At 37.7% G+C, this 6,965-nt stretch overlaps 1 protein-coding gene across 1 annotated transcript in view; it reads left to right on the top strand.

Annotated features, from left to right (window-relative positions):
* The first annotated feature begins 6,436 nt into the window (after window positions 1–6,436).
* LOC144971292 (uncharacterized) overlaps window positions 6,437–6,965 on the top strand; it is a 63,744-nt gene continuing 63,215 nt past the window's right edge. The window contains exon 1 of the mRNA XM_078911909.1: window positions 6,437–6,798. The gene's annotated coding sequence lies outside the window, so the exon portion shown is untranslated. The remainder of the gene's footprint in view (window positions 6,799–6,965) is intronic.

Genomic DNA, 6,965 nt, shown 5'->3' with positions numbered 1-6,965 from the left:
GTATGGCTCATTAACTTGCTGCCCCTATAGTTGCCACATTCTTGAACATCTTTATTTTGGTATATGGGAATCAACGTACTTTTTGTCCATTCTTCTGGCATTTTCTCTTTCTGTAAGATGTCGTTGAATAACCATACCAGGAAATTTAACCCTTCAACTCCAAGTATAATAATAATAATGATAATAATAATAATAATAATAATAATAATAATAATAATAATAATAATAATAATAATAATAATAATAATAATAATAATAATAATAATAATAATAATAATAATAATAATAATAATTTAAAAATATAATAATAAGAATATATTTTTCTCTTCCTTTTTCTATTCTTTAGTTTGATTAACTTAAAACCAGAGTATCTTCATCAGAGGAATCCATGATGAAGAAGGAGTGTTGTTTACTTCGTGGCGCGTCTATCGATACCGTACCGTCAATGTCGTGTATCCTATGGAGGGCTTTGTGATAACTACTCAAAAAAAAAAGTCTGGCTAAAAACAATAACAAAGATGACGTGCCGTTGGTGTCATGTGTCCTATGGAGGGAGCATCCAAAGCCATTGGCATGTTATTTAACGACGTTCTGTGTGATGCGTACTTTGTGTGGTCTATCGAGTGCCCGCCTAAGGGCTAACCCACACCAGGGACTGACTCCGTTGACCCGGCACTGCCGTCCTCTGTCGTCTTCCGGATGGAGACGTCGGGCACGGACAAAATACTAAGAATAAAGAGAAGAGCCGCTGGATCTACCCATACCAAGCTCAAAATTAAAAAAAAACGGCGTAGGACGTCGGGTGCTTGGTAAGGGTAGGTATACCGGGTTTTCTCTATATTCTTAGTATTTTGTCCGTGCCCGACGTCTTTATACAGAAGACGACAGAGGATGACAGTGCCGGGTCGTCGGAGTCTTTTGTTGACAGATCGATGAAGTATTGTTCAATTCTGTCAAAGACTGTCTCGCTGTTGTTTTGTTTTTATTAGATTGTGTTGGGCGATAAACAAGGGCAATTTTAAGCGTCATATTTTTGTCTTTAAGTTAACATTCGGCGGTTTCAAAGGTTGTTGGCTAAATTGATAATTTTATTTTCTGAAAGGCAGTATTCTTTATCATTACTCAACCAGCTTGTCGACCTTTCACATTGTACCCAGCAGCTTTTAATTTTCTAATGACATAGGCACACTTTTCCTGTTTTAGCCATGTTTCTGTTATGAATATGTCAAAGTCATTTGCCAAAATGTTTTCATAAACAAGAATTATCTGTTTTATTACAGACTGATCTTGAGTTAAATAAGCCACACCATGCCACTTTAATTTTACTCTGTTAGTTGTTCTCACACATTGAGACAGATATTTGGTGGGTCTCTCTCTCTCTCTCTCTCTCTCTCTCTCTCTCTCTCTCTCTCTCTTTCTCTCTCTCTCTTACTACTTTTTCCTTCACAGATTATTTTCTTACTGTGTGAAATGTCAACAGTACCGGTTTTAACATTCTAGTTCCTTTTGGTATTATTACGCTGTTGATATTTCTAATGGTTTTATTGTGTCATTTACTCCCGTTTCAGCTGCAGTAAGTCTTTGTTTTGAGAGCGGTTCACTACTGTTATAGATAGTTCGAAGATGACGTCATAGTCTTTGGTAATGTTTTTTGCATCCGCGTTTATGAAGTATTCTCACTAACACTGTATAACCAACTTATAAGATCTGGTTACATGATTTTGTGTGTTGGTCCGATATACTCCGGATGGCAATGTTTATGAGCTTCTTAGCCAAGCGCATACTATCTATTGTGGAACAATGTTGTTATTTTGGGAGGATCTATTTGTTTTGACACCTCTTCAAAGTGGTATATTTTAACATCTCTCACACAATCTATTGTTTTTTTGTTGTTAAACAGGTGGTCGTGATTTTGTAGGTCCGGTTGCCGATACACACCACAATAGGTCGTTGTTTACGACAGCTACCTCTGGCCCGACGAAAACAGTGATACTTATATCATGTATTTGAATTGTATTTGGACGGTGGCATGAGCATAAACAATGTTGTGAGCATTCGTCGGTACCAGAATGCCGACTGACAAGCAGAATAGAAATAATCATGTTGAATAAAATCCATAAAAAAATTGTTGATTAAAATGTTTCGATTCTTTTAAAAAGTTGTTAAAATTATATCATAAGATTCACTGAAACATGGGTCACAGAGTGGAATAAAAATCCACTGTAGAACTAAATGTTAAATGGTTTAAAATCACAAAACTTCACAAAAACAGCACGTCTGCCTGCTAGACGTGCTTCACATTATATTGGCCTCTGCTGGATTGAAACAAAATCCTTTTTAGTAACCAGTCATTCGGAGGACTAATTATGAATAGGTTACATATTGAATAAGGTGGCATAACTATTTTGGTACAGGATGTAAAGGCAGATTCTAAGGATTACGGGACATAAAAGAGCGAGGATGGACAGTCTTTTTACGACCAGCATATATTTAGATAAGAAAACAAGATGCCATCACTCTGAAACCAGAAGATCATTTACACAAAGTATGTATCCAGTCCTCCGAAAGAGTGGTTTTACACTTCCAATTTGATTGGAACCAGATTTTGACATAACATTTTTGTTCCTTATTGCTAGATGCTTCGTGTATCGGTAACATTGTAATTAATTCTCGTGAGTTTTTATTATTCACAAATAGACCACATGCCACCCAGAGCGTCAATTCAGTATTAGATGTTGGAATGAATGGTGTGAGACAAAGATCTAGCACTGTCTACACACACTTTTTTCAAATCTTTATTGAACTTTATGGAAATCGCGTTTCCATTTGACTCTGTGATCGATTCTTATTATACCATCTCTCACCCCCCCCCCCCCCCCCCCCCCACCCAAATAATCAGCCTGCCTCGACTGGGATGGTCTTTTCTTGTATTTTCCCACTCTGCTTTGTCTGGAGCAGTTCCATACACACTTTTTTTCTTCTCCAGATCTAGATATATTGAGCTCCATGATATGGGTATGATTTTACTTAAGCCATGAGCCGTCACAGTGATGCTGCTTAGGTTTTATTATATTTCAAGTCACATTGCTTTTACTGCAATATTGATATACCCCTCTTTTCCTCTTCTTTGTAATGTAGAAATCCTGTTGGAGGACCGAACTACGTTTGATTTTAAAATAAATTAAGAAAAAAAAAAAAGAAAATGGTGAAGGATTATTGAACATTTCATTAAATGAACTTTGGTGCATAAAGATGTCAGTGATTACACGACGATACCAAACGATTATCAGATTCCGCTGCATCCGATGGTAGACGATTCCACAGTCTGATAGATGAATTGAGATGGTCGTTTGATTTTGATGGGGGAATCATCATCGGATATGTGTGTCCTCTAGTCGGTCTGGAGAGGTGCTTAATGGTTTTTGGGAAATCGACTTCAATTCGTTAGTGGTAGAACTTGTGGATGGTGCAAATTTTGGCTCATTTTCGTCGGATTGTTAATTCACGGAATGAACAACTTGATTGGTATTACTTTAACAAATCCCATTTGGAAAAAAGACAAAGTTTGACCTTCTCTAATCAGAATGTAAACAAAGATCGATTTAAATGACCCTCATCTTGGCAGAAACTCTCGGTCAAATCATGGGATTTGTGTCACATCATCATGCCCGCAAGGGCAAACATAGCCGGTTTCTTGGGGTTCAAACAGAGTTAGTCCGTTGTCAGCACGTCGCCGTTCCGTGCCCAACCCGTGCTCAACCCGTGGAAAATCCGTCGCCTATCCGTTGTAAAAACGAACTGTCGCTGGACTGCGACGTTCTATCGCCCGTTCTGTCCCGTTCCGTGCCTGTTCTGTGCCCGTCCCAGCTCATGAATTGGTGAAACATGGATGCTGAGATCTTGACTATTTTGTACTGTTTAAAACAGAAACGTCGTTATTGTAGGCAAAGATATAGGGTTCATAGTATCCACCAGAAGAGAGAAACCTACGGGGAGTTCTACCACCTTGTAGATGAAGTGTTGAATGATGAAGAACAGTGCTTAAAATACATTCGGATGAAACCAAGCAAGAGATAAAAAAACTGGTCCGTGCTGGATAAATTTTAGTGCAACAGAAAAATGAAAACTCCAGCAAAACGACGGGTGTAGTCACTGACAAGCCACATGTGTGCCACGGGTGTGCAACGGACGTTCTACGGTTTCAGCACGGGTCGGCGCTGGGTGAAAACGGCGCCACTCCAACAGGTGTATGGGAAAGCATAATACTTAATTTCAGACCCGTGAAAAAAAAACAAAACGGGCACGGGCCGGCGACGGGCTGACAACGGGCTAACTCTGCTTGGACTCTTACAAACAAGAGAACGAAGTCTGCGTCTCTCTGCTCTCTGTTAGATATTGTTTTCAGACTATGTGATAATTTTTCACCGTATTCTCACAAACAGGCTATACACGTTTAAGGTTACACATAGTTCTGTGTTTTGGTGGGATAGATCAGGTGGGTAGAGCGAGCGTGTGTTTTAGACATATACATTCGACAGTTAAACTTGTGTAATAGGGTTCAACAGTCGTGACGTCAATTCCCTCGTAATGACGCATTGTAACTTAGTAACTGGTTCTAAATTATCGGAACAATGGCGGACGCCCTTACGAAATACTTCTCCGACGAACATACAAGTGTATCCAGAGGAGAAAAACATTATAAATCTGATATATTTTGACTTTTATACATTCTGATCACATGACATGTGAAGAATAAAAAGTACCGATTTCCATTGTTTAGAACCAAGCTGCTGGTTGCTGGGCTGACGTGACATCAGACTATTGAATCGTATACGCCCGGACATTTCGGAGGGGCGTGGTTATGTTCCCTTCCATCTGAAGTTTATTCTGTACACACAGAACGAAGATGACGTCACTCGGGTCTTTGTTAGTGGGTTTTTTTTTTTTTTGGTTTTGCCATCCACGTTTATGAGTAATTCTCACTAAACACTATTAACTAGACTATAAACATTCAAGCCTACACATTGTTTTGTGTGTTGGTCCGTTATATTTCCGGATGGAAATGTTGTGAGTTTCTTAGCCAAGCGCACAGCATCTATGGGCTACAAATTACCAAAGCATATAATTCTGTCTTTCAAGAAAACAGTCATGGAAATTCATCATAGACTGGGGATTCAGTAGACAAAGACTAATTGAAGTCGATGACAAAAAATATTTTTAAAAGACCCAAACCAAACCAAAGCAAATTAAAAAATAATCAAATCAATAAAGAAAGCAAACAAACAAACAAACAAACAAACAAACAAAAAAAAAAATATATAATAATATATATATATATATATATATAATATATATATATATATATATATATATATATATATATATATAATAGATAGATAGTTCGAAGATGACGTCACTCGGGCCTTTGTTATTGTTTTTGCCATCCGCGTTTGTGAGTTGTTCTCACTAAACTGTATTAACCAGACTATAAAAGTCCCTGGTTACACAGAGTTTGTGTGTTGGTCCGTTATACTTCGGATGGCAATGTTGTGAACTCCTTGGCCAAGCGCATTCTATCTATAGATAGTTCGAAGATGACGTCACTCAGGTCTTTGTTATTGTATTTTGCCATCCACGTTTATGAGTAATGCTTACTGAACTGTTTTAACCCGACTATAAACGTTCATGGATACACACAGTTTTGTGTGTTGGTCCGTTATACTTCCGGATGGCAATGTTATGAGCTTCTTAGCCAAGCGCATACTATTTATATAAAGATCAAAACAAACACCGAAAAGCAAACAAATATGAAAATGATAACAAAAAATGTGGCCCACTTGTAGCCAACTTCAATACTTGCCGTCCAGCCCAATGAGCTTGTGAGCAATTTTTTGACACATCGATTTGCTGTGGAATTACACCGATAATGTCTACATTTAAAACTCGTTTATGTCTGAAATGTGTGACTATTGTTTATGTTTTGGAAGGCTATTGATTTCAGATAGCAAGCATATATTGAACATACATTTTTTTAAATATTTTTTTTTGCGCAATATCCATTAAACTTGCTCAAAGAGCTTTATAAAGGGTCACTAGCCAACAGCAACACTTACCATGTAGGACGAGACATGACACCTATTAGGCGATATTACAACTCTTTCCAACAGGGACAACGCTGTTAACGACCAGGTACTCATTTTACACCTGAGTACGATGAAAGAATGTGGGTAAAGAGTCATTTCCAAGGACCCTGAGCAAGATTCGTCCCAGGACTTTCCCGATCCGAAAGCGAGTGTCATACCGCATAGCCGGATATAGCTATGGGTCCACTGATTTCGGGGTATTATTCATAGTTGCATTACAGATGCTTACGTGACAATTGTTGACCAGGCTATAAATCAACCCAGATAAAGGACAACTTGTCCTGCATACCTGCATACGTCAGAGTTTGTCACAAATTCCGATTTTTACAGCCCTCGCACTCACCGTCTGTTAACGGCGAAATAGAGGGGTGTGCCGAAGTAAAACGGATTCAAAAAGCACCATATCGCTTTCACACTGTTACAAGCGAATGTTTATGCTTTGGATAGCCCGAGTCGAATCTATAAATTGTGTGAATTCGTGGTCACTCAAACCATAACACAACAACACACCCCGACCTATACAAGAGATTCAAACGAATGCATTTATTTTTGTATCAGTGTTTAATAGATTTGTTTTATTCATCATAAGTTGGAATTGTACTGGAAGATTGCAGATCAAGTTTTTAAAGATAATATTTTAATTAACAAGATATTTGTAAGTAGAATTACACATTATATCGAATGATGTAAAAAATATTAAAGAAGGAACAATATTCATTTAGTTGATATAATTTTTTTCTGCATGTGCCTATATTAATTATTATAATCCAGATTTCAACAACGACAAAAATAATAATAATCAATAATAGTAATAATAATGAT

Source organism: Berghia stephanieae, chromosome 4, assembly GCF_034508935.2.
Source record: "Berghia stephanieae isolate SIO BIC M18660-M18661 chromosome 4, UCSD_Bste_1.3, whole genome shotgun sequence".
Classification (NCBI taxonomy): domain Eukaryota; kingdom Metazoa; phylum Mollusca; class Gastropoda; order Nudibranchia; family Aeolidiidae; genus Berghia; species Berghia stephanieae.
The sequence above is the reverse complement of the archived record's forward strand: the minus strand, read 5'-3'. Positions and strand labels throughout refer to the sequence as shown.